Source organism: Leopardus geoffroyi, chromosome C2 (assembly GCF_018350155.1).
Source record: "Leopardus geoffroyi isolate Oge1 chromosome C2, O.geoffroyi_Oge1_pat1.0, whole genome shotgun sequence".
NCBI classification, from domain to species: domain Eukaryota; kingdom Metazoa; phylum Chordata; class Mammalia; order Carnivora; family Felidae; genus Leopardus; species Leopardus geoffroyi.
In genome coordinates, this window is record NC_059333.1 from 32,268,069 (window position 1) to 32,296,028 (window position 27,960).

Here is a 27,960-nt window from a genome sequence, read left to right on the forward strand (position 1 = left end):
TGTAAGTTTATTTAGGTGATAGGCTAATGGTTAGCACGTAGGCCCTTGGAAGTAAGATCTGGTGTGATAAAACACTGGACACATAATCAACTTGGGCAAGTTAGGTTATCTCTCTAAGCCTCGTCTAAAATGGGAATGATATATGCTGCATTGTATTAAGTGGAGTTACTGTAGGAATCTATATATAATTTTTTAATGTGTTATTTATATTTGAGAGAGAAACAGTGCATGAATGGGGGAGGGGCAGAGAGAGCTGGAGACAGAATCCAAAGCAGACTCCAGGCTCTGAGCTGTCAGCACAGAGCCCAACGTGGGGCTTGACCTCACAAGCCGTAAGATCATGACCTGAGCAGAAGGCGATTGCTTAACCGACTGAGCCACCCAGGCGACCCATTGTAGGAATCTATATAAAGTGTTAAGCACAGGGACTGGTAATAGTAATTGCTCAATAAAAGTTGCATCACCATCATCATCATCTTGGTTATTTTGAGTGACAATCATCATTGTCATCATCACTATTATTCTGAATGCTAAAATGAAAGACTAAAAGGTCTCACTTTAAATCAATTGAGTTAAAAGGCTGTAATATTTGCAGTGAGTGGATCAGTAGAGAAAGTGCTTAGTTCATGTTTCTGAAAAGTTTAGTTCCCTTAATTTTTATGTTTAAGTAGACCATTTATCTCTGGCCATTCTAGTTAATGTAGTCTCATTCTAATTTACACTAGTCTCAGAGTTTTCTTATAGCCCTCATATAAAATCAACTACTTGGCTCATGGAATTCTTCTTCCTACTCCACTCTCAGAAAGCGAAGGTGGCCCCAGTCCTATGTGTCATCAGGTCAATGACCATTGCCCTCTGTTTCTCCCCGCACCATAGTCCCCTGAATTCCATGTAAAGGGAATCTCATTCTAGCATGAGCAACGAATACCTGTGACATCTATCCCTTCTCCCACCTGCTCCTGTCCACCGCCACTCACACTGTTGGTAAGCACAGCTCTCTGGGAGATATGTCCTTACATCTCAAGTTAAAATTCTGAATGCATTTGTCCTAGAATCACTGCTGGGTCTCATGTATAGCCTGCTTATTAACATTACTCCCATGCCTCATGTATGAACATTATTATTTATAAATTATAATTTTGTTGAGCAAGTGCAAGAATTAACTGCCATGAGCTTTAATGAGAAAATAATTTCAAAGTTGAAATAATGTAGTATACTTTGGGAAAAAAATCTCTTCTATGTAAATGAAAAATTACCTTTTTTTTCCATTTCATGCGAGTAAACTCTTTTGTATAGTACAATGACTGACTTCTCTAAAATATTACTTTATGACAGATTTTCCTCCAGGATCTGGTATTAGAAAGTTCCCTCTTTTGAGAGGAGAGAAGCCTATAGATCATGAATTAGTACATGAAAGACCACAAAAGGGCTTTTGCTCTTTTCTTTACTACTCACCAATTTTGAACTTTGGGATACTTGCTTTCCTATTCTTAAAATGGAGAGAATATTATCTCCTATAATATTTCTTTTCTTTTTTGTGTTTTTTTTTATTTTTTTAATGTTTATTTTTGAGAGAGAGAGTCAGAGTGCGAGCAAGGGAGGGTCAGAGAGAGAGAGACACACAGAATCCTAAACAGGCTCCAGGCTCTGAGTTGTCAACACAGAGCCTGATGTGGGGCTCGAACTTATGAACCAAGAGATCATGACCTGAGTTGAAGTTGGACTCTTAACCTACTGAGCCACCCAGGCAGCTCTCTCCTATAACATTTCTAATAAGATTTCTGAATACTCACAGATAAAGTTTTGACAGAAATGTTTTATCTTTTCAACATTTAACTGAATCTCAATTACTTTGTCTATAAAAGAACCATTCATTTACCTATAAAATTGTAAGGTCAAATTAAAAGAATATATGATTCTAACTGTGAAAGAAAACAGATCACAGCAGAACCTACATTAGTATTTCCCTCAGCCAACATGCCATTCATTTTCAAGATAATCTGACAACCACAAAAATTCAAGGCTATGAAAAATGTAAAAATAGCAATTAATGTGCTATTATTATTACTAATATATATACTTTGGCTATTAAGAAATTTTAAATAAATGAAAAAACACTCAATGATTTATGTTTTTAAAATAAACAATACGGGGGCGCCTGGGTGGCGCAGTCGGTTAAGCGTCCGACTTCAGCCAGGTCACGATCTCGCAGTCCGTGAGTTCGAGCCCCGCGTCAGGCTCTGGGCTGATGGCTCAGAGCCTGGAGCCTGTTTCCGATTCTGTGTCTCCCTCTCTCTCTGACCCTCCCCCGTTCATGCTCTGTCTCTCTCTGTCCCAAAAATAAATAAACCTTGAAAAAAATAAAATAAAATAAAATAAAATAAAATAAAATAAAATAAAATAAAATAAACAATACTGAAAACAACATTACCTAATTCTCATCCATGTTTATGTAATACCTGTTCACTCTTCTGGTAAATTATAAGAATTATTTAGATATTAGACAAAGGATAAATTCAGCTGCTTTTTGTGATCAAACTTTTGTGACTGTTATTTTTAACTGTCCATAGATGTCAGTATTTATGAATAACTGTTAACATAGAAAATGGCTTTTCCAGCACATCAATAAAAATAAAAGATAACACAGAGGACATGAAGAAGAGAGAGGAATTTAAAATGAAGTTTTTCTTAAAAATGCCTGTCAATTACATGAGAACAACCACTTAAGGTTAAAGCAAAAGAATAATATAGCAGAAGTGAATTGCTCCTAAAATTCGCCAGAATTTCCAAAAATAAGAAGCCTTGCTGTTCTGTCTATTGTGGCTGCCATATGTGCCTGCAGAAACCCCCAAAGGCAAGAACAGAGTTTTTTAAAACTTCTGATTACACCCCTGTTTTAGGCACACCTCAGGCAGCCTAAAGGTTCTGCTAATCAATTAGCTGGTTCAGGCTCAGCCCAGAAAGAGAATACTGTAAGGAGGGAGGCTGGAGCCCATGGAACAAAGCTATCTATTGCATTGGATGGGCTTTTTTTGTGCATATGCACGCAGGCCATTGTTCCATTCTTGAAGTATCACATTAATCAATGTTCAGAGGCTGCACCTCCGAAATAGAGAGTTGGCTGTTCATCAGTGATTTATTACAGAGCCGAACATGCCTTTGACAGGAAACAAGTTGGTAGTTTGGAAGCTGCCAGTGGAGGGGGGCAGGAGAGGAATGGTTTGAAGGGTGAGGGGTGCTAATGCAGACACAAATCAGTTCCCTTCAGCAGTCAGAAAAACAGTGCTGCTGACAATTATGGTTACAAACATTCATGTTTTTCTTCATTGAAGGCCACATGTATTATTTTGATCAGCAGAATTAGGGAAACGCTGAGACTTGAAAATTGGAAAAGAAAGAGAAGGGGAGGGCGGATTTCCAAGATGCGGAGGGTTATAACCAATGAAAAAGGGTGTCTTTGTTTTTCACAATGGTTTAAGCTTTTAAATTGAATTCTTGTTTATAGGATATACTTTAAAATGCTTTCATTAGGTGATTAGGTGATTTCATTAGGTGACTGTCTTATTAGGTGATTCACATTATAAAGTATAAAATGAAGTATAAATTTAAAAATAAGTCATGTTGTACTAAGTGAATATTATTGAGCCAAATGACCAGAACCTTGAGTATATCCATTAAAATACAACATTTTCCTTGGGTGAAAAGTCATCTGTGCTCTGGCAGGATTTGGCATTGATCAAGTAAGTTTCAACTTACTTATGTCGTGGTAGTCATCTTAATTCTCAATATAATTTCTTTTGAACCAGAAGCCATTTTTAGAAGCAACAATCAAATATTTTAAAACAAAAATCTGGATACAACATTTGATGTGTTTCACATGACCTATTTGGCAATAGGACTGAATTTTTCAGGATTGGGTTCTCTTAGAAAATAAGGAGCGTACTTTTGTCATACATTCAGGAGCAATACTCAAAATTTCAAAGATGGGAAGAATGCATGTTTAATTAGTCCTGTTAGATAAAAGTAATTATTCATCACCATTCACATATCTTAACTGCTCAAGACATCAAAACCTTCAGAGAGTTAAGACTATAAGAAACAGCTGCTTTTGGCCAATTATGTTCTGGGCTGTCAAGATTCATAATACTCAGAGAGTTGCTCTCCCTATTAAAACAAGGAAAATTATTCAAATAGGTATGTTGATTGTAGCAGGAATTTTAACTTGATTGAAATAAAAGAAGGTACCCAAAGAGGATTATATTCTCCTTTTGTTGCTTTAGTTTCCTAAGCTATAAAATGGGGTAACAGTACTAAAGGACAGGGTTGTTTTGGTAAGTACCCAATAAATGCTTCCATTTGTTGAAATTTTAAAATACTGATTGATGTAATCATTCCATCAAACCTTTAAAAAATGCATTCGTGGTCAAGTTCTTATTTTTACCCATCTTGCATTCATAAAGGAAAAATGTGAAGGAACTTCCAGTGCTTGAATTAGCCACTAAGTATACCACCAATCCAAACAATGAATGAATCTGCCTACATAAAAACAATTCTTGGTTCACAATTGGATGCAGTCAGAACAGTAAAGGTGAGAAAAAGTATGATTTACCCCTATCATTTGTGCATGTGAATGCACATGTGTGCACATACACTCCCACATACACATCAGAGGTTCTACTATCCATCAATAAGGTTTATTTATAGAAGGAAATAATTTGGTGTAGTTGTGAAAATGATGAGTATCTTACCCTTATTACTCTGTATGTACTTCAAAGGTCTAGACTAGGGATACCAAAACTTTGATGCACAATAGAATCACCTGGGATCTTTTAAAAATTCCAAAGCCCAGGCCACATCTCGACCCAATTAATCCAAAGTCTTGAGGGACAGGGGGATGGACATAAACATCAGTATTTTTAGAAGGCCCCCAGGTGATTCCAGTGTGCAGACATGTCTGGGAACCATAAATGTATCAAAAGCAATTTCCAGGCAGGTACCATGTTTAAAAGTCAGGATTGGGAATAGCCCTTATGTATCTTTGTATATCCCAAGTAGTTAGCATACTTGTCTTTTGGTTTGTTATTTTTTTATAGGTTCACTTTACAGAAATTTTTTTAATATTTTCTTAAATTAAGGAGATACTTTTGAGTGAGAATCTGTGTGGTGCACTCATATTATTTTGAAAGTAGCCTGGTTTACCATGAATGTGGTTTTTTTTTGTTTTGTTTTGTTTTGTTTTTTAATGTTTATTTATTTTTGAGACAGAGACAGAGCATGAATGGGGGAGGGTCAGAGAGAGGGAGACACAGAATCTGAAACAGGCTCCAGGCTCTGAGCCATCAGCACAGAGCCCGACGCGGGGCTCAAACTCACGGACAGCGAGATCATGACCTGAGCCGAAGTCAGCCACTTAACCGACTGAGCCACCCAGGTGCCCCATGAGTGTGTTTTTAAAGAGGAATCATTGCATTATTTTTATATTGATTGTAGTGCACTATAATATTTATTTAAACCTAATACATTTTTAAATAGATGTGTAAAATGAATCAACATTTATATCATTCCTTTTCAATAAAATTTTTAATTCATAATTCTGCATAAGAAACAAGAAGAAAACATTACAGCCATAGCCAAAATGTAAACAGTAGTGCAATAGGATGCCTGGCTAGCTGAGTCAGTAGAGCTAGACTCTTGGTCTCAGGGTTGTGAGTTTGAGCCCCAGGTTGGTTACGTAAAACTGAAATCTTAAAAAAAAAAAATAGTGCATCACTGATGGATCCTCATTCTTGACTGGGAACAAAAAGATACAATGAGGTGGTTTTCAGATTTTTGACTTGGATATACAAAATGCCTGTTAATATACAACTTACAATAGTGAATGGTAAAACTCATATGTGACATATTACAGTTAGTAAAGCAAAAAACACAAATCAAATCAAAACATATAGTGCTTATTTTGTACTGCGTTACTGTGTCTACAGAAACATAGACATGTATATATATTTATATCCCAAAAGTGATTTCTCCTTTTTGATAAATGTCATGCCTGTTTTCAGTTACTTTGTAAACGGAAAAAAAAAAAAAAAAAAAAAAAAAAAAAAGCCTGAAATGGGCACAGTCTGACTATTGGCAGAGAGAAACAGACTAAGAAGCCCAGAGTCACCAAGAATGGAGCATGCCCAAAAGACCCAGGCATCGTCCACAAGTCCGTGCGTTTGTTCCTTCCTCCCACTTTTATCTAATTCATTACCAATGTCCTGTGCCAGGGCTGGTACCCCAGTGTTCACCCAATTCTGGAGTCATTAACCGGCTCAATTTAAAAATATTAAGTATCCTTCTGATCTATACTTATCACAGAATAAATGTACTACACTTTTTTTTTCTTTTTAAAAAACAAAGCAATTAGAGGGGGAGGGACAAATTAAATAGGTGATTACATTGCCTGAAGATGGAAATCCAGCTCACATAAAAATGCCATGCTATATGACTTCCTATACCTGAGAGCCATTAAAATTGTAGATGCCTTTCATTGCAAAGGAAACAAACTATCATAAGCTAATTATTAAGCAACTTACAAAAGTGATTATTATTAAATGCTAATATGTTTTATAACCATGGTAGACAGTTATTCCTCTGCAATTCAATATTAAATAGAAGGATGCAGGGTTATGTCACACTGCAGGTAAGTCATCTAGTTTGGGTTAATATACCCCTGTCTTTGTATTAGATAATACCTAGGAACCAGGGAAAATAAGGATGTTTACTCTCTGAACACGAATTTTTATTTTTATTTTTTTTTCAATATATGAAATTTATTGTCAAATTGGTTTCCATTGAACACGAAACAACTGTAAATATGGCACTGCTATAAGGAATGACAAAAAGAAACACACTTTAAAAATAAAGAATTTACATTCAGAAGGTTCTATTAAACATTATACTCTCATTTAGGTGGTAAAGGAAATGCAAATGTAGCAAATATTTAAAGATTTTTAATAACCATTTCTTTTCTTGCCTATTTATTACAGTGATTGCTTCCTTAAAGATAACATCAGTTTGAAAAGCACACATCCTATAGGATAAAGAGAGCTTCTATGGACTAGTCAATATGATAGGTTAGCAGTTGAAATTTAGACAATGAGATAAATGCAGATAATTATGAATTGTGTTATGAAATGAAATTGCTTTCAACAGCATCGTTAGAATTTCTTGTTCTTGAACCCAGTCTGGAGCCCTGCAATTGCTCTCCGGGTACCTGGCAGGAAAACCTCTGGGACTTTGGATGTGTGAGGCTATTATTTCTGGGCTTTGGCAGTAAGAAATATGATCTGTGCCCCAGGAAAAACACTGAAACCAGAAGACATGGTAATTTAAGGCCTGACCACAAGAAAACAGAAAGTTCAGTTACACATAACTGCACTTCCCTAAGATAGAATCAATACCAACATATTAACAAGTAGTTGTTAAATTAATATTTAATTTGGTTCACCAATAAAATTCTTCATACATTTGAGATTATTTCATAATTCTTATTATTCTTCAATGTCTATATAAACAGGATGTAAATAAGAAAGTGATTTCTAAATATTTAATTGCCAAAAAAATAAACGTATAGATTCATGGGTCTCACGTTATTGCATTAAACATTCAGAATACTGTAGTAGGCTAAGAACATAAACTTTTAAGTTCTTGAATGGTAGATCTGATAAAAGAACTTACATGATGTTCTCAATGAAAATGTTGGCTGCCAAATTTTAAAAAATGTATTAATATATGTATTGGTATTTTAAAATTAAACCTTGTTAAATATTTTTAAATAGGCCCTAAAAATTTTTTCAGGGATGAGAGTTTCTATCTCTTTTATCTTTGCCTACATGTTTTCTTTAAAAATGAATGCATTTAGGCAAATGCTTAAGCATTCACACGTTATTCTACGATGTGTGTGTGTTTAAAAACAAAATGTTTCTAAAATGCTTTTTTATATTATCTTTAAACACCCCAAAAATAGTATTTGAGTTACAGAGTACGTTAACCAATTTCCAATATAAAATAAAAATATTAGCCCTTTCTCCAAAATAAATGTCATGGTCTGGAATGAAAACAAAAAGAAATTGGAAACAAATCCTTTTATATAAAGTATTAATTTTATGGGAGAATTTACAAAAAAGAAAAAGAACAGTAAACGAAATGTAACACCTTTATTCATCTCATCTGTCTCTTTCTCATTATCCACCCATGGAGACATTAACAGCCTCACTACAGAGAGAGAAATTGCTTGTTCATTTATTGTGAGAATCTTTTTCAGATAAGTGGCAATTTGCATCCTCATGAGCAATGTATGGCAATGTCTCATCTGGTCCAATGCAGTATGCAATTTTGCACACAATGTCATGCTGACCTGAAGTAACTAGGATATATTGCTTGCATAAAAAATATAATGGGTAGGGGAGATACCCACATTCATGTCTTCCAGCCCACAATTTCATTATGCCATGACAATCAAGAACACAGCAGATGCCACACCTGAAAATATTAGGAAGTTAATTAACCAATGGAATATCATCAGGGACTTACTTTCATTCAGCCAACAAAAATAATAATGTAAAGTTCACTCAAAGACAGTGAAAGTTTTATACAACTCTTCAACATTGACAAAGAAAAAAAATAATGGATGGGAATATGCCTTGAAGAAATTTTACTTTAAAATATAGTAAATATAAAAGAGAAGCAATGTAAAATATTAAAACTTACTACTAATTATAGATAATTTCTGGTATCCAGTAGGGATTTTTTTTAATAATGCCATTTATTTTAAAATGCTCTTTCAAATTGTCAGAAAGCTTTTAAAATTATTTTTGACTAAAATCAAGAGAGAAATTTGACTACAATGGAGTAATGCATCTTTCTCTAGCAGGAATGATTTAAATCTGTGAAAAGTGAGTCCTGACAGGCATAAATTGGCTCCTGTCTTTTGATATTTAGAAGATGCATTAGCTCTCTTTTCCTGACAGAATACAGTATTCCATAGGTAGATTAGACCCCATCAAATGTCTACACTAATAACATTTGTGATTGCCCATCTTTCCATTACAGTGGCCACTTTTTCCATTGTTTTCTTTCTGTCATTTACTGCTAGGGGGAGAGAAAAATTGGTTTGATGAAATATAAGTGCCCTTTATAGTTCTCTCCAAAAAATTACAACTTATATTTTCTTATATATAGACTCTTAAGTCCATCTACATTCTAGAATCCTTGATAAATACCAGCCTAGAAAGCAATAGAACTCAAGCAATCACTTAGTCCTACTAATCCATGACCACTTGATATTCTGGCATCTTTGATGACTTTCAAAGCTATTATAAGGGTCAAATATTTTCTATGCTCAATGAAATAAATAGTTAGAATTTTATAAAAAGCCTTAAATAAGTGAGATAAAATGCATCAAACATGGTGAAGTGGAGCTATATTAAACATGCAAATAATATTTGAAATCAAAGAATTTTAGGCTCTATTTTAGGTGAAAGAATTCTTTTTTTTTTTTTAATTTTTAATGTTTATTTTCGAGAAGGAGACAGAGCATGAGCGGAGGAGGGGCAGAGAAAGAGGGAGACACAGAATCCGAAGCAGGCTCCAGACTCTGAGCTGTCAGCACAGGGCCCAATGCCAGTTCGAACCCACGAACTGTGAGATCATGACCTGAGCTGAAGTAGGACGCTTAACTGACTGAGCCACCCAGGAGACCCTAGAGTGAAAGAATTCCCTTAACCACAATACTATCTTCATAGAAAATAAATTCCTTTCTGATTTTGCAAATATTAAGTGATAAGGATTTCTAAAATCTAAACTGATTTCTTTTGCTTTATCCTTTGCTGGCTTCAGGACACAAATAATAACTTTTTATGTGATAAAATTTTCATTTTGTGTTTACTTAAGAAGGCAAATAATATAAAATTTCTATCAAAGGGAAAAATATAAACTCTATCTATCTATCTACCTACCTACCTATCTATAGATATATTGGTACAGACATATTTTCTCATACAGTCCCCAAACTCCAAGCTATAGAGTTTATTTTTCCTATAGTTAATTTTCTTTTAAAAAACTTCCCAGGCACAGAAAAATGTAATTATTTGGGGTGCCTGGGTGGCTCAGTCGGTGAACAGTCCAACTTCAGCTCAGGTCATGATCTCACGGTTCATGGGTTTGAGCCCCCCGTTGGGCTCTATGCTGACAGCTCAGAGCCTGGAGCCTGCTTCACATTCTGTGTCTCCCTTTCTCTCTGCCCCTTCCCCGCTTGTGGTGTTTCTGTCTCTGTCTCTCTCTCTGAAAAATAAATAAACATTAAAAAAAACTAAAAGAAAAAAAGAAAATGTAATTATGGTCAAATATAAAATGATTTTGAAAATTGCTCATTTATATATACAGGGTTCAACAATTCCTCTCACCAGAAAGGGATGGGGCAAACAGAAACAGAACACATTATATACAAATAAATAAGTAAAAATCATTAATATAATGAATGTGTGTCACTTTATATTAACATAATCTTCATTGAAGTACATTCTTTTGAATTCTCTTTTATAACTTCAAATCCCACACTCATCATAACGATAAATATTATGGTTTTTCAATTTAGCCAACAGAAAGTGTTAGCTACTAAACAAATACGTTCTCCAAATGTCTATTTTACTTTTGGAAGTTTTGTCCCACAACACCCCATCCCCAACACCTGCCTTCCAGCTTAACTTCAAAGGAATATTTCATATAAAACATCTGAGAGAAGGAGAAAAATCTGATACCACACTTGTGTGAGCTTCCACTTAAAAAAAAAAGTGCAAAATAAGCAAATATATATTTCTTAAAATGAGACAATTTAAAAAAAAAAAACAAAAGGTTAGAAGTCTGTCTTGCCATGACACTTGGTTATCTTAGACCATATAATAAAATAATTAAATAGGAGAGAAGAGGCTAGACTGTCTTTGTTGAAATTCGGGTTCTGTCATTCACCAATCATGTGATTTGTGGCTAAGTTAACAATCATGCTGAGGGTACTTACACCTCATCTATAACACGGAAGCAATTTTATTTACCTCAGAGGATTGTTTTATGAAATAATGGTGATCCCATATGAAGCACTTATAACAGGGCCTGACACAGAGTACTCAATAATATAAGGTGATGTGAATATAATTATATTGGTTAGAGGACTATAATTATTATTAGTGTATATATACATTATATACACACACATATATACGTATATATCTCATTCCTAATGACTATAAATCTGTTCAGGAGGTTTAACTTCACTTTCTAAACATTCTCAAGTGCTGATATTATTAATTAAGTATCAATACTGAACAGAACATATAAACCATTTAATAAACTTTTATGCACTATGACATTAATGTTTTAAGTATTCCTCATAGCAAGGATACCAAGCAACTTACTACACTGAGACCAAACTTCAATTTTTCTTCTAGCTCCTAAGACTCTATCCCTGGCAACGTTGTAACTGGGGCAAAAAACAAGCAAACAAAAGTCCCCAAACATCAATAACTCATCCTTATCCTTTCCCCAAATTTTATTTATATCCATAAGGAATTGGATCTGGATAAATAAACTCCCAAAGTAACTAGGAATGACATGCTCTTAGTAAATGTTGGAGCAAGAGGGAAAATGAAAACCATCCAAGAGAACTTAAGTAATACGGCCCTGGGTGCACACATATTGACACAAACACAGACTCATGGACAGTCTTCCTGCTCCCCTCTTACCAGAATCCAGCAAAACAGTGGACCATAACAATTAATAGAAGAATTTCTATTTTATGTAAATGCCATCTCTATTAGTTCACCAATTCATTCTTTCAATTAATAAACTAATATAAATGATCCCTTATCATAACAGTAACTGTATCTCAAATTTGCTTTCAAGGAAACCAACCCCATTCTTTTCAACTGAGGAATCACTGGGGTCTTATTTCTGTATATTTCTCTAAGTTGCTTCTGCCACATTTAAAATCAATTAAAGCATAAGGATGATGCAGGATGAACCCAAGTTTCTGTTTAAACTAAAATTATCAAAGTATGAGAGATTATGCTTTGTCACTAATTATGAATTAACCTAACTTGACGTCAATACTTCTGTCTACAGAGCCCTAAGGGGCTATTTTTACTTCCCCTGAAAATGACTGGGTAGCCACTACACGAACCCTTTTGTTTCTGCCTTCATATGCTATACCTCTGGAATCTAAGGCAACACTGGGATATTTATACAGGGCAGGGTAGGAGGGGATGAGCGAGAGAGAAAAAGAGATCTCAAACATTCAAACTCTGTTGTTGCTAGCTAGCTCTAAACAAATTGATAGCTGAGTGAGTAATACCTGGGGCAGGACGAGTGGGAAGAACAGAGAGAGAGAACACGCACAGATGCACTCACTACAGAAAAGGTACTATATTTCACACTTAACTGTGTTTTAATACTCACATAAATCTTCAAGAGAAGTACTATTACTCATTTTTAGACGAAGAGACTGAGCCCTGGTGAATTAAGACAACTTGCCAACACTCACAAACAGTAAGGGTTGGAGGCAGGATTAGGATTTGAGTATATCTGACTTCAGAGCTTTCACCACTATGATAGATTGCCTTCTACAGCTAACTGCATAACTGTCAAGACTAGGTATGATTCTTGCACAAGTCAACGTAAGTCTAATCAAAGTGCAAAAGTTGTATAAATGTGGAAGGGAGGCTTTTTGCTTTGTTTTGGTTCTGTTTTTTGTTTGTTCCTCTGTTCCGTTTTAGATATATATTACTTAGGTCACACTAACAAGACATTCTGATTCTTGAATCCTGAGGTCCTTCCTGCCATATTAGGTTTTCTCTGACAATCATTATGAACAGACCAGCTGTCCAACATCGCTCATAAAATAGTTCCTAATTCACACAGAATCGCTTGCCCCGAACCCCTCTCTCCTGGCTTCTTTAAAAAGCATATGTCACAGCTGCATTTCAGCTACACTCAAGTAGTGCCTCATCTGTGAGCCATCTCAATGGACAACTAACATTTTGAAGTGCACACAAAATGGGACCAATAGTGTCTTACTGTTAATTAAAACCATCCTGACAGCAACGGACTTGGCCTTTATGATCAGCTTCTTTCCATGTTTGCTGAGTTGAGTCAACACATCTGCACCTGTAGGCTGGCTCAAGATGAATCAAATGTGAAAACTGAAGTGATCCTTGAAAAACAGGAGGGTTGAACTTCTTTTTCCTAAGATAAGCAATTCTCCTGCACCAAATGTGTATGTGCACATTCAGTCCAATACTTGGAACATCACTATTATTGCTAACAAAGGAACGTTAGACATTCTCGTATCTTAAAGCAGCTGTTCTCAAATGATCTGGTGTCAGGAGCCTTTTGTACACTTAAAAATTATTGAGGACCCCAAAGTGTTGTTATTTATGGGAATTTCATCCATTGATGCATTTATGTTAGAAACTCAAATGGAGAAAAATTTTAAATACTTACTAACTTACTTGAAAATAAAGATAACCTTGTTAAATGTAAACATAAATAACATTTCCAAGAAAACTATATTCTCCCAGACAAATACAGTGAAGAGAACAGCACTGTTTTACATTTTTACAGGTTTTTTTTTAATGTCTAGTTTAATGAGTAGACAGCTGGATTCTTCTATCTGCTTCTGCATGCGGTCTGTTGCAATACATTATTTTGTTGAAACACATGAAGAAAATTAAGCCTCACAAAGACATCAAGGTAGAAAAGGGATCTTAATACCCTTTTCAAACAATTGCGCTGTTCTGCTTTCATACTGCACCACGAGTCAACGTGGAGTGGTTCCCTTAAGTGTTAGTGGCGATGTAGAATCTGAAGATACACCAAGGAACTTCTTATAATCTATTAAATTAAAATATATTGTTTTGTCTTGACCTTTGAATGAATCTTTTACTATGCATGATTTTGACATCGGGGACTCCCTAAGCAGATCTCTGGACCAAACTTTGAGAATCAGCTATGAAAAAAACAAAACAAAACTCTGAAGAAAGTATGAATGAATGGACCTAGCACAGTGACAAAGAAAGATGTAGCAACTGTACAAAGAACCTTATAAAAAGATTCAAGACTTTAGTTACTCCATAGCAGTAGATTTGTACAGATTAAAAAAGAGGCCCTCCTGAGGACCCAGCCTTACAAACTCGGCTTAGAGAGTAGTAGAGAGTCCATTGGAGAGCCTCTATTGCTCCCCAGGCCAGACTGATCTTTCACGGTAAACAAACTACATAACCATAGGTGGTGGTCCTAGTCACATTTACATACAAGGGACAGCAATTCACACAGAGTAGGAAAAAAATAGAAGAAAACAAATCTGCACTTGTGAAGAACAGTCTGATAAAATTCATGTTATTCTCTTTTATTCCTTCATTTCTGCAGTCTGTTCATGACAAATTTGATAGTTAAAAGTCCATGATCGGTAGAAAATAATATCAGGTCTCAGCTCAGGGCTTTTATCTTATGACCTGGGTATGTGGGCGGGTGGGTGGGAAGTAGGTAATAGAAAATATTGAAAAAGAAAGAAGCCTAATTTTTAAATTGTAATAGTAAGAGCTTTTTTTTTTTAAAAAGTAAGCAATTCCTGTCACTTAAATACAATAAAAATGAAAATTTCTAAGCATTTTGACTTTGTTTCATAAAAAAAGATGCATACAAAAGTGACTTTATGTGACTTCAATGAGAATATAGTGAGGATAAAATGGAACAAGAGATTCTAAAATAGCAAATTTTATTTTAAAAACTGAAATAATTTAAAACATTTTTCTTAAAATTTTGAGACCACTAATTTTAGCTAGTTTGCATTAATGAAAGAGTACAGCAGTGAAGATATTTGTAACTTAATGAATATTCAGTAAAAATTAATTTCTATCATTGCTCTTTACCATGCCATGCTGCAAAAAAATAATAATAATAAATAAATTATCATGCCATGCTGCAACCATTATTAAATTCAGAATGGTCCCGTAGTCAATATATGTATATGTAGTTCTAATGAAAATTTGACTTTTACCAACATAACTTACCATCAAAAAAACTAGCTATTTCCTACTATATCTGGTGATCAGAGGGTTCAGTTCTGAAAGTAAGGTAATTGCTAAACATCAGTGTCATCAGAGACTTGTGCTGTGTGGTAAATATGCAATTTTGCAAAACACAGAGCTTGTAAGTGATGACTACATATATAATGGAGTTTACCAATAATTCTGAGTTGCCATTTAAAATGAATATATTAAATGCTGGTCATGAGTAGAAAAACTACTCTATTTGGTACTAATTGTGCTTCTTTTTTTCTTGACCGCTGTCTGAGCTCATTAGAATCACATGCTGTGCAAATCTCTCCCCTTCGGAAAGTCAGACATTATTGCCTCCCTTATGCCATTAGTTAACCTTAAGCTTCACTGTACCAAGGGGCTAGGGGCATTGAAAGTGCCTACTGCTGCAATGGTGAGGACAGTTTCTCTTCCACAGATGAAAAGCACACACGAGCTGTACTGAACATTAAAGTACACTCTAGAGCTTGCTAAAATCCTTCCAACAGACTTTTTTGGTCAGCCCTTCAACATAGATACAATAAAAAATGTAAGATGCATTCCATACCCTACTCTAAAAAGCAGTCTTAGAATTTTACTAAAAATGAGTGCTAAAACCCAAAAATATAAACATGAAGCTTAAAACAATTTAAAGATTTATTTTAATTACAAAAACTTTTTATTTTATTTATTTATTTATTTTTTCAACGTTTATTCATTTTTGGGACAGAGAGAGACAGAGCATGAACGGGGGAGGGGCAGAGAGAGAGGGAGACACAGAATCGGAAACAGGCTCCAGGCTCCGAGCCATCAGCCCATCGATGCGGGGCTCGAACTCCCGGACCGCGAGATCGTGACCTGGCTGAAGTCGGACGCCTAACCGACTGCGCCACCCAGGCGCCCCCAAAAACTTTTTAAATTACAGGGATATAGGTGGTAATGCAGAAAGATCTATGCTTCTCCTCATAATGGTGACTTACGGTAACTCTGCCATTTCAGGACAGGAAACGTGTTTAGCATGAGTATCTCTACCTACAATTTACTAATGCCCTGTGAAGTTAATTTCTAGTTAGCCCCATATATACTGGAATTATAGATGACATTCTTCATTAAATAAACAAACAAAAAACTACATTCACATTAACTTTGAAATTGTTCAAAAAATCAAACTGAAAATTATCATATATATAAAATACAATCATTTTCCTGTTCACACAAAGGATTGAGTTATAAGTTTCATGCTGTTTAGAAGTATCTATTTACTTGGTTCACAAAGCAAAATGTAGCCAGTGTAAGTTCCATGCTATTAAAAAGAGGAGAGTTTTGCCCAAGAGTAGTCAACACAAAAGTTATTCCTCTAGGAGGTAAGAGGTACATATATTAAACCCAATGGAGTGTCTTAAGACTAACAGACATCTCTTGTCTAATTACATGTTCACCAAGAAAACTCATAGTTTGATTTCCTGGCAGCAAAAAATTTATTTGTTGTTGTCAATATTCTGGTCTACTAATAAATTCAATAAGTCCTCAAACTGAACATTAATAAATTGCTATTCTTATTTCCTTTTTTTTCTTGAAAGAAGGTATTCATTTGATATTTTCATCAATGATCTTCCAAGGATAAAAGAGCAATTCCAAGAGAAAAACCTAGTCATGTTCTTAGACCATCAGTGTATTTTGGTAAATAGCTACTTAATGTTAATATCAGGCATTATGCAATTAAAATAATTTTTACAGTAGTTTTAATAGCTATCAATAATCATTGCTGCTTAATCGTTAGGTATACTATACTTTCAACTATAAAAGCTGATGATACCACAATAAAATAAGATTATATGACCCTGAGACTCTCCAAAATTTAAGTAAAGTTAGACATCCACAGTATTGTTTCATAAAGACATGAGGAAGAGAAAATATGAGTATCTAAATACTCCTGAGCCTTACTATTATATTACTTAATATTAAAGGACTTTTTTATTTTGAATGAGAGAACAAATGAGGAATAGTACTTTGCACATAAAAGTAAGTGATCTTTAATGTATTAGACAGTCAATGGTGTGTTTATGTTTACAAAGGATTGTTCATAGTCCTATAAAATAAAGTCTTCATTAAATCGAAATTTCAAGTCATTTTATATATTTCAAAAATGTCACATATTTATAGTGTATATGCATTATACATGAAAATGTCTGTGTGTGTGTGTGTGTGTGTGTGTGTGTGTGTGTGTGTTAAGCTTTCTTTTTACTCCTCAGTAAAGGATCACTTCAAATCAGACCTATATTCACCTAAGGAATGGCACTTTTGTAGCATTTATCCCAAGGAAGCAGGAGAAAGTTTCGCTCTTTCCAATCCCACCAATACCAAAGCCTATTCAACTCCTAGAAGAGATCAATGAGAATAGGAAATGCCATTACCTAATTCATAAGATAGCTGATAAGAGTCAAATATTAAGGAAATCTTGAAGAAAACTCCAGTGTGAAAGAAGAGGATTAGGACACACAGAAATGGGGAGAAGAGAGAAATGACAGGCGGGAGGAAATACTGGTAGTTTCCATAAGTGCCCCTCCCAAGTCAACCAAGCAAATGTTTTTACAATGGTTTGGTCAGATGCTATGGCAAATATTCTAGGTATTCCTGTGGGTAATTTCTCCATTACAGTTGAGACTGTATTTTGAAAGGTGTCAACTAACTGAAACAGGCTGAAGGCAACATTTACAAAGTATTTTATAGAGCTGAAGTTCTCCATGTGCGGTCTCTGAACCAGCTTCATCAGCAACACCTGGGACCTTGTCAAGAATGCAAGTTCTCAGGCCCAACCCCAGACCTACTAAATCAGAGTATCTGCTAACCCAGCAAGCCAGGTTTGAACAAGCCATCCAGATGATCTGATGCACACTCAAGTTTGAGAACTGTTGTTCTACACTTAAATCACACCCCAGGGAGAAAGTTAGGTCAGAGATCAATCAGCTTGTCAGTGCACTAAATAATCCCAACCATTGCAAAAGCATGTAAATAAAACAAGTTTACCATCAGAAAACACAGAACCACAGACATGAAAGAACGTAAAGGAAATAATGGATAAGTAAACCCACACTTGGAGACGTTCTGAAATCCAGTGTCTGGGAAATAATTATTGATTTTATGTCTGTAGTTTTGAAGTCTACTTTTATAGAGCACAGTTACATATATTTTTATTAAATTGATATATAAGAGCACAAGACACAAAATTCACTAACCTGAAAATTGAGTGATTAAAGAGCATTCACTTTTGATAAATAAGAATTGAATGTATGTGCTGAACCCTCCTATCATATTTCATTCAGTTATTTTGTGAACACTCTTACCTCCTCTACAGATAGAGACTGTATTAGTGATACTGACTGTGCAATTCTTGGACACAGAGATTAAACTAGTGCCCAGTGTGCTACTGGAAACTTCTGATCCTGATCTTACTAAAATGAGTACGAGAGTCATGCACCAGTAACCTGACCTTTAACCTGAGCTTGCCTTTGGGGAATTTTGAGACAGACTAAATCAATTGATATGGCCATTACAATTGAAGGCCCTGTCAAATTTTTTACAGTATCTGAAAGGGGTAATTGGAATCTGAAATGGACTGTAAGCAACACGGAACTACAGTTCTCAATATGCCAGGAATCCAACACACTTGATTTCTTCTTTACGCTCAGTAACAGGAAGGAAACAAAAATGTTATACAATAATTTCTGAACAGATACTGATTCGACTATTATGATTCCAATATATGTCCAACAATTCTTTCAATAATATAAGAAATGATAGGAGGTAAATAACTTTTTAAAAAATGACTTTTCACAAATATCTCTTGATGGCATGAATTTAACGTTTTTCCCTGAACACTTCATAATTTTGGAGGATATGAAACACTGGGAAGAGAGTTCTCTTACCTAGTTCAAAGGAAAAATATTTTACAGGAGAACCTAGTTAAAGATACTCTTTATTTTACATTTAAAAAAAAACACAATTGAATTAAATTGAAGCTTAAATTTTTCAATTTCAAAAATTAAAATATATAGCTTGCTTGTTTTCATTTATGCCTGACCCACAGGGTACCTTTTGTACTGGCCAGAAAAACAGAATGCTCCTTAACATCGATGTGTGTTTTGAATTATACTAATAAGCAACATATCAGCTGCGAGGTGAGACTACATTGAAAAAGACTGCTTCAGCTTACGGAAAATACCAGCTGTCTCCACTCTGTGAAGATGGATTACCACCTGTCCTGTTATCTTCCATACACAATACAAGGCACGTTGGCCATTTTAACCAGGATAACTGTACCCATATGTTCTTTAATTCTGGTCTGCATGCTGCCTACCATTAAATATTCGTAATGGATCATGGTAAATAGGAGATTAGCATGGAAGACAGGGTGTTTAAGCAGACTCTAAGCCTCTGTTTTATTAAACCTCCTCCTTGTTCTTGAGACCTGTACAACTGAAAATATTTTTGATAATATCATCAATTTTAGCTAAATAGTAAAGCACCCAAGTGTAAACAGAAAGCAGTGAGGTTTTTTTTTTTCATAAGGCTTAGGCAGTTGTGAGGCTACACGCCACAATAAATTAAAACATAGGTTGCCATTAAAAAAAAAAAAAAAACAACACTTTAACCTTTAAAATGATCACGTACATAATTTGCTATAAAAAATTTTGCTAGAAATTCCCTCCTTTTCTCATCACTTACAAAAATGTTACATGATTGAATGTATTTGACAGAAAATAGTATATGAAAAGAAGCACAGAGTTTTAACATACTATAGTTGAAAAAAGTTACTTTTATTTGAAAAATAAAATGTATATTTTGAATGATATCAGTTACTTCACAAAGTCTTTAGCCAAAAAATGGAGACAGATAAATATGCACTTCTACTATAGAATAAACTGGAATAAAAAACATGCTCCATTATCGAATGTATTTATTTATCTGGTTAGCTTAATATGTAACCAGTAGTATATGAAAGACAATGATCAGATAGATACTGAGTTCTTTTTTAGTGAGTACAGGGCTAACTTCAGCTATATAGAAATCACACACAAAGTTGTGGCCCTATATGTTTGCATTATATGCTGTAGCCAACTGAGCAAAGGGCCAAACAGGTCAACTAGCAGCTGTTTTATATAGTGATCAATACTTAGGACCTCAGGTCAGTATGATTTGATACTAAATATTAACGAATATTGTAAAACAATGCAAAAAATAGTTTATAAAAAGAGTACAAAGTGTACCATTGCTTCATTTTAGATTAACTATAAAGATAAAATAATCTCAAATATAATCCCTCCATTGTAAATAGTCATAAAATTCAGCACTGTTGAAGGAAATAATAGATTGATGTTTGCAGGTGTATTTGGTCTTACATTGTTGGGTTCTGACTTATATTAGTCAAACATTTTATTTCCTTCAACTTGTGAAATGTTAGAATTCCTAATTAAACTTTGAAATAAAAAGAATAGGGACAAGCAAATAGAGATTAAAGGAACGCTTCACAGAAGCTTTCTTAATTTACAAAATATTTCTTAAAGGAAAGCAGAAAGCTATTGTAATGATTAAAGACAGAGCCCTTTTATGTGTGCAGATGGGAAGTACTCCCAGAGAGGGTCATATTTCCTTAGGCTAAAGACCAAGAAAACTTAACTGCCCCAGGCCTGGAGTTCAGTGGCAAGAACAATTCATTCATTGAGAACTAAGATTCAGTAATCAAAGTATGAGGACAAGGGTGTGATTTTCATCTCATATAAGGACAAGTGACTACCAATTCAAAGGAAACAAATGGCAGTAAGAAAATGAAATCTCCCATGTGGCTACTAGGATTTTTAAATCGGTGGTCCCTTATTTATTCACTTTTAAATTTCATTTTGTAGGCATCCAAATTGGCCAGGAGGAGGCCAAACTTTCACTCTTCACAGATGACATGATACTCTATATGGAAAACTCAAAAGATTCTACCAAAAAATGCTACAACTGATCCATGGATTCAGCAAAGTGGCAGGATATAAAATCAATGCACAGAAATAGGTTGCATTCCTATATACCCATAATGAAGCAACAGAAAGAGAAATCAAGGAATCGATCCCATTTACAATTGCCCCTAAAACCATAAAATACCTAGGAATAAATCTAACCAAAGAAGTGAAAAACCTATACATTGAAAACTATAGAAAGCTTATAAAAGAAATTGAAGAAGACGCAAAAAAATGGAAAAAGATTCCATGCTCCTGGAAAGGAAGAACAAATATTATTAAAATGTCAATATTACTCAAAGCAATCTACATATTCAATACAATCCCTATCACAATAACAGCAGTATTCTTCACAGAGCTAGAATAAACAATCCTAAAATTTATATGGAACCAGAAAAGTCCCCAAATAGCCAAAGCAATCTTGAAAAAGAAAACCAAAGCAGGAGGCATCATCATCCTGGACTGCAAGCTATATTATAAAGCTGTAATAATCAAGACAGTGTAGTACTGGCACAGAAACAGTATTTTATTTTTTTTCTTGGAAAAAGAAATGGACCCAGAAACACATGGCCAACTAATCTTTGACAAAGCAGAAAAGAATATCCAATGGAATAAAGACAGTCTCTTCAGCAAGTGGTGCTGGGAAAACTGGACAACGACAGGCAGAAAAATGAACCTGGACCACTTTCTTACCCCATACACAAAAATAAACTCAAAATGGATGAAAGACCTAAATGTAAGACAGGAAGCCATCAAAATCTTTGAGGAGAAAGCGGGCAAAAACCTCTTTGACCTTAGTGACAGCAACTTCTTACTCAACACATCTCCAGAGGCAAGGGAAACAAAAGCAAAAATGAACTATTGGGACCTCATCAAAATAAAAAGCTTCTGCACAGCAAAGGAAACAATCAGCAAAACTAAAAGGCAACCAACGGAATGGGAAAAGATATTTGCGAATGGCATACCAGATAAAGGGTTAGTATCCAAAATCTATAAAGCATTTACCAAACTCAACACCCAAAAAACGAATAATCCAGTGAAAAAATGGGCAAAAGACATGAATTGGCACCTCTCCAAAGAAGACATCAAAATGGCCAACCAACACAAGAAAAAATGCTCAACATAACTCATCACCAGGGAAATACAAATCAAAACCACAATGAGATACCACCTCACACCTGTCAGAATGGCTAACATTAACAACTCAGGCAACAATAGATGTTGGCAAGGATGCAGAGATAGAGGATCTCTTTTGCACTGCTGGTGGGAATGCAAACTGGTACAGCCACTCTGGAAAACAGTATGGAGGTTCCTCAAAAAACTAAAAATAGAACTCCCCTACGACCCAGCAATTGCATTACTAGGTATTTATCCAAGGAATACAGGTATGCTGTTTTGAAGGACTCATGCACCCCAATGTTTATAGCAGCAGTGTCGACAATAGCCAAAGTATGGAAAGAGCTCAAACGTCCATCAATGGATGAATGGATAAACAAAATATGGTGTGTGTGTGTGTGTGTGTGTGTGTGTGTGTGTGTGTGTGCGCACAATGGAGTATTACTCAGCAATCAAAAAGAATGAAATCTTGCCATTTGCAACTATGTGGATGGAACTGGAGGGTATTATGCTGAGTGAAATTAGTCAGAGAAAGACAAAAATAATATGACTTCACTCATATGAGGACTTTAAGAGAAAAAAACAGATGAACATAAGGGAAGGGAAATAAAAATAATATAAAAACAGGGAGGGGGACAAAACATAAGAGACTCTTAAATATGGAGAACAAACACAGGGTTACTGGAGGGGTAGTGGAGGGGGATGGGCTAAATGGGTAAGGGGCATTAAGGAATCTACTCCTGAAATCTTTGTTGCACTGCATGCTAACTAACTTGGATGTAAATTTTAAAAAATAAGTTAAATAAAAATTAAAATTAAAAAAATTCATTTTGTATGAATCACTGGCTATATAAATAGGCCAGAAACATACACTGTGCTCCATAATTTCCAAAAATAGTTTCATATTATATTTTAAAAATCTCTTCAAAAATCACAAAGAATTAAACTACTTGCTTTGATCAAAAATTGAAAAACTGATGTTAAGTATAGAAATTTACTAAATATTTAATACCAACATTCACATTACAAGAAAATGTATGCAAATTTAAAGGTAACAGTTACAATATCTTTTTCAAATAATATTTCACTCAGTGCATACAATAAGTTTTGCTGAGAAGTTTAATGTTAGAAGCGACTTAAGAGCCAGATGGGAAAGCTGTGTATATTTAATATACATATCTATCCCATGTCCATTTGACATACTATTTAGACTCCAATAGCCCTCATCCTATATAACTGTTTCTTTGACACTACTACAATCTCAGTGAATGATGAGAAGAATCAATAATATGAATCAATGTCTTTATTATAACTTATTTGGTTTTGTAACACTAACCTTGGAAAAAGGTGTTCTGGCATAAAATATGCATTTAATTTTACCTATTTAAACTTAACTAAAACCTTAGGTAATAATGGAGAAAGTGCATTTTAAAGATAAAATATGTAGTTGAAAATGGCAATTTTTATGAAAAATGACAAATTAATCATTTGTTTTACACAAAAGTCCTTTCTCTTAAAGGATCAGCACAGAAAACCTGCAAATAAGCCTGTTCCCTTTTTTTCAATATTTTTATTGGATGTTTGGTTGAAACAAGAGAAACAAAACAGAGACAAACTGGAAAGACAGAGGGGTTCAGAAAATAGTGGTCCCACCATCACACACGGTTTGATAAAAAAATGAAAGACTATGATCTCTTCTAACAAGTTGAAAATTAGCCTTTACACTTCGGGCTCCTGAAAACACAACGCTCAAAAATATAGAATTGACAGTGGGTTAACTTCAGATTTGTTCAAAATTATAAAGGTACCAAATAATAAGAAACACACAGAATTTTCTAAAGGATTTTCACAATTCTTAAAAATATTTCAAATTTGGGGAGATAAAGAGAAAAAAATAGCATTGGTGTTTCTGATTGGATTTTAACCACTTCTATCAAACATTTCTATATTCAATTTCTATTTAAAATTAATTTCATAATCCTCTATGGTTATTTCTAAACAAAATCACAATGAAAAATATAGATCAGATTAGCATTGTTTTTATCTGGTATAACATATTTCCAATATTTCTACACACTGATTACAGTTCTCTCCCATATCTTTATATACTTTATTTATGAGAGATTTTTTTAAAGTATTTTTCTATAGTATAACCCTTATTGAGATACAAGGCTTAATTACAAAAGCAAAATTTAGATTATATCCAAAATATGCCCTTAACTGTTTTTCTATGGGAAAATTTTAATTTATATCAAAAAAAATCAAATAGGACTACATTCAGATCACTTTTTCCAAAATGCTGTTTTCTAAATGAAAAACTTTGGAATTGATCTATAAATAATATTGTTTATCTAATCTTTCTCCCTCTCTCTCTCTATCGCTTTTTTTTTTTTTTTTTTTTTTTTTTTTTTTTTTTTTTTTTTTTGGAGGAGGCGGTGGAATTAGGGATGGGTCCTTGAGGACCTTGAGGAGGTAAATCACTTCACTTACAGAGCCTGTTTCCCCACCCACAGATATTAGGATAAAACATGGACTGCTTCACAAATTTGTGTATCATCCTTACATACAGGATAAGCTAATGTCTGTATTGTTCCAATTTTAGTATAGTGCTACCAAAGACAGCACTTTCTTTTTTTTTTTTTTTTTTTTTTTTTTTAACATTTTTTTTTTTATTTTTGGTACAGAGAGAGACAGAGCATGAACGGGGGAGGGGCAGAGAGAGAGGGAGACACAGAATCGGAAACAGGCTCCAGGCTCCGAGCCATCAGCCCAGAGCCTGACGCGGGGCTCGAACTCACGGACCGCGAGATCGTGACCCGGCTGAAGTCGGACGCTTAACCGACTGCGCCACCCAGGCGCCCCAAGACAGCACTTTCTAATCTCTTTAAGTGTCTGTCTTATAACAGTTGTGACTATGAATGGAGTACGATACTATAATAACTGGGGCTACAATTTCCAAGCTTCATAAATAATGTAGTTTCCAGGAGTTACTGCCTAGCTTATTCAGAGCCTGAACAGACATTACTTGTTGGGTTCAGGTATTCTCTCATTGGAAAAAAGAAAAAGAAAAGAGACAGATGTACAAATAAGAGTTTATTTATATCCATCTTCTTTGAACTGGTCAGAACAAGAAATCCTCCACTGAGAACTTTACTATATACCTCAAGTAGAATGACTTAAGCATTAGCAGGAGCTAAAAACTCTAAAATTGAAAACGTTCACCTTGAGTTCTAAGGCTGCATCATAAAATTTTCATATCTTAATCAATGATGATAGTATCAATAGAGCTAGAATTTCTCTTATACATGGCTATAAAAGTAAATCTGAAATATTCTGTACCAATAAGATATTACCTCTTAGAAAAACAGTAAGTATTTCTAAAGTAAGCAAAGATTAAGCTAAATTACACAAATTTATGCTACTTATTTTGCCTCGGTGCCATATCAATATAAGTATAGTTTGTTGAAGGTGGTAAATTAAGTTGTTTTATATCTAGAAATATGATTAACTTTATAAAATCTGAATTCCCATCATCATTCTTCAGCCACAATAAAGAGAAAAGAAAGCATATTTAAGAAAGACTGTTAAAACTCCAGTCTGAAGAAGTCCTTAGTCATCTTGAACCTTTAAACAGGCCTTTGGCATAAACTCAGATCATATCCCAGTAAGATAATTTCTCTGGGGACATATCGTTCACTCAGCTTTGAAGGATTCCACTTAGACAGATTCATCTGGCCTATTAACAATTCTAATTCAAAGAATCCAAAGAAGAAAGCAAGCAAAAAGGAAATAACTGGTTTTTTTTTTTTTCTCAACCCCAACTCTCAGCTTCCATTCAAAAAATATCTTCCTTCTTTTTATTCTTCCCTATGTGAGTTCTTATTCATGTTGTTGAAGATCAGAGCTACTACACAACAGAGCCTAAATTGTTCTGTGATTGTTATATTTTTTTAGGTACACACCACAGGTCTATGCCAGCAGCCCCATGGGCATTCAACACCCATTAACTGATGGTAATACTTGAAAATAAGTTAAATATTAAGAATTCATGTTGTGAGCACCAAAGTCTGTTGGTAGGAGATTCTGAATCAACTCTGAAAAGAACACATATATATGGTAAACCGTCTATGGAAAAATTGTAAAACAATTCTAATTTATTCCTTTTTCTACGATATAAGGTTAAATTATGTTAATGACATTTACATCTATAAATGGAAAAGAAATCAGTGAAAACCCCATTTTGCAAAGAGAAATAGGTAAATATTTTGGAATGCCTATGGTCCATAAAAGAGTCAGAGTATTAAAAGTGATGAGAGAAATGTGTGAAAACCAATGACGGAAGAATGGTTTGGGAAAGTTATTAACTAGAAAAAGTTCTAGCATGGAAAATACAGTAACTTGCTGGTTATTAAACATGGTTCAATTGAGAGAACTAAAAATAGCTATAAATTTTAGAGAACCATTTGAGGCTTTTAACACTTGAAGATAAACCATTATCCCTTATTTGGCAATTTGTGTGTTTTGTTTCATGCAAATGTGCAGCAATCTTTCTTTACTCAGTGTCTGCTTACTCTTCAGGGTATAAAAAAATCACCAGGTAGGGCAGCCAAAAGAAATAAAGCATCAGCTCAATTAGATCCTGGCTTTCCTTCTTGAACTTTACAAGTTCAGACTGTTGACTGTTCATTTGTCTTCTCAGCTGCCTTGTAAGGAGCCAGAAAATATACCTATGAAGTTGAGGACAATGTACCTATATATACAACCTTCATACTTTTAGGAAACCTCATGCAGAAAAGAAATCTCATGGACCCTGAGCCTATCACCATAAAACATTCAGATATGAAAACAGAAAGTACCTGGCAATTGTCCTAATTTGGTGTATGTCTAATTCTCCACCACGATGTTTCTGTAACCAATTTACTGATCATTTTTTATGCTTCTTTCTGGAGCAGAGGAACATTACAACATTGACATGATCTTTCATATACTTACAAATACTTTACCAATTTTAGTGAAAAAGTCAATGATACATTGACAACATGTTATCTCTGCAACTATCAAATCAAAGTAAATTAGGACTACTCCCTCTGATACAAAGTTTATGTCATTCAATATTATCAATCTGTGTTTGATTTTCTCAAGGCTTATTGTATCTGACCCTCAGGAGATCATGGTCACCTGAGCTTCAAGCAGCCCCAAGTGCGTCCTCAGAAGTGATGCTTCCAGAGATCCTCTGAGCAGGGGAATTCACACATTTTCTAGGTCAGATAATCCAAGACCAGACTGAAATACTGGGACTTTCACATCACTGAAGCTTATTAGCCAGAGATGAGTAACTCCTAGTTTTTAGGTTGAAGAATTACATGCTGAATCTGATAACATAAAACAACAAGATTAAGTATAAATTAAGTAGAATCAAAGTAAATGACCCTAACAGAAAGCTGAACACATCACAAGAAGGGTCTCATCAATACAAGAGAAAGGGAAGCAGTATGTGTTCCCAATGCAAGCCAACTGAAGCTTTACTGCTTCCCAGCTATTTACTTAGCGGATTGTCTAGTCAATATCCAGGATTTAAAAGATTACCTATGTCATGTCAGAAGATCCCACATATTGATCTCTCCTGGACATACCAGTCATGTTCTTTTAAGGGGTCATATTAGGAATGGTTTCTTGACTCAAAGTCACTTTATCCTTTTTTTTTTTCAAGTTTATATTTAGATTCCAGTTAGTCA

The 27,960-nt window shown here is 34.6% G+C and overlaps 1 protein-coding gene and 1 non-coding gene across 11 annotated transcripts in view; both read right to left on the reverse strand.

Moving 5' to 3' along the window:
- ROBO1 (roundabout guidance receptor 1) overlaps positions 1-27,960 on the reverse strand; it is a 1,138,975-nt gene that overhangs the window by 281,431 nt on the left and 829,584 nt on the right. The window lies entirely within an intron of this gene.
- Positions 24,748-24,849, reverse strand: LOC123576261. The gene has a single exon (XR_006701278.1). It is a non-coding gene; the product is annotated as a U6 spliceosomal RNA (small nuclear RNA).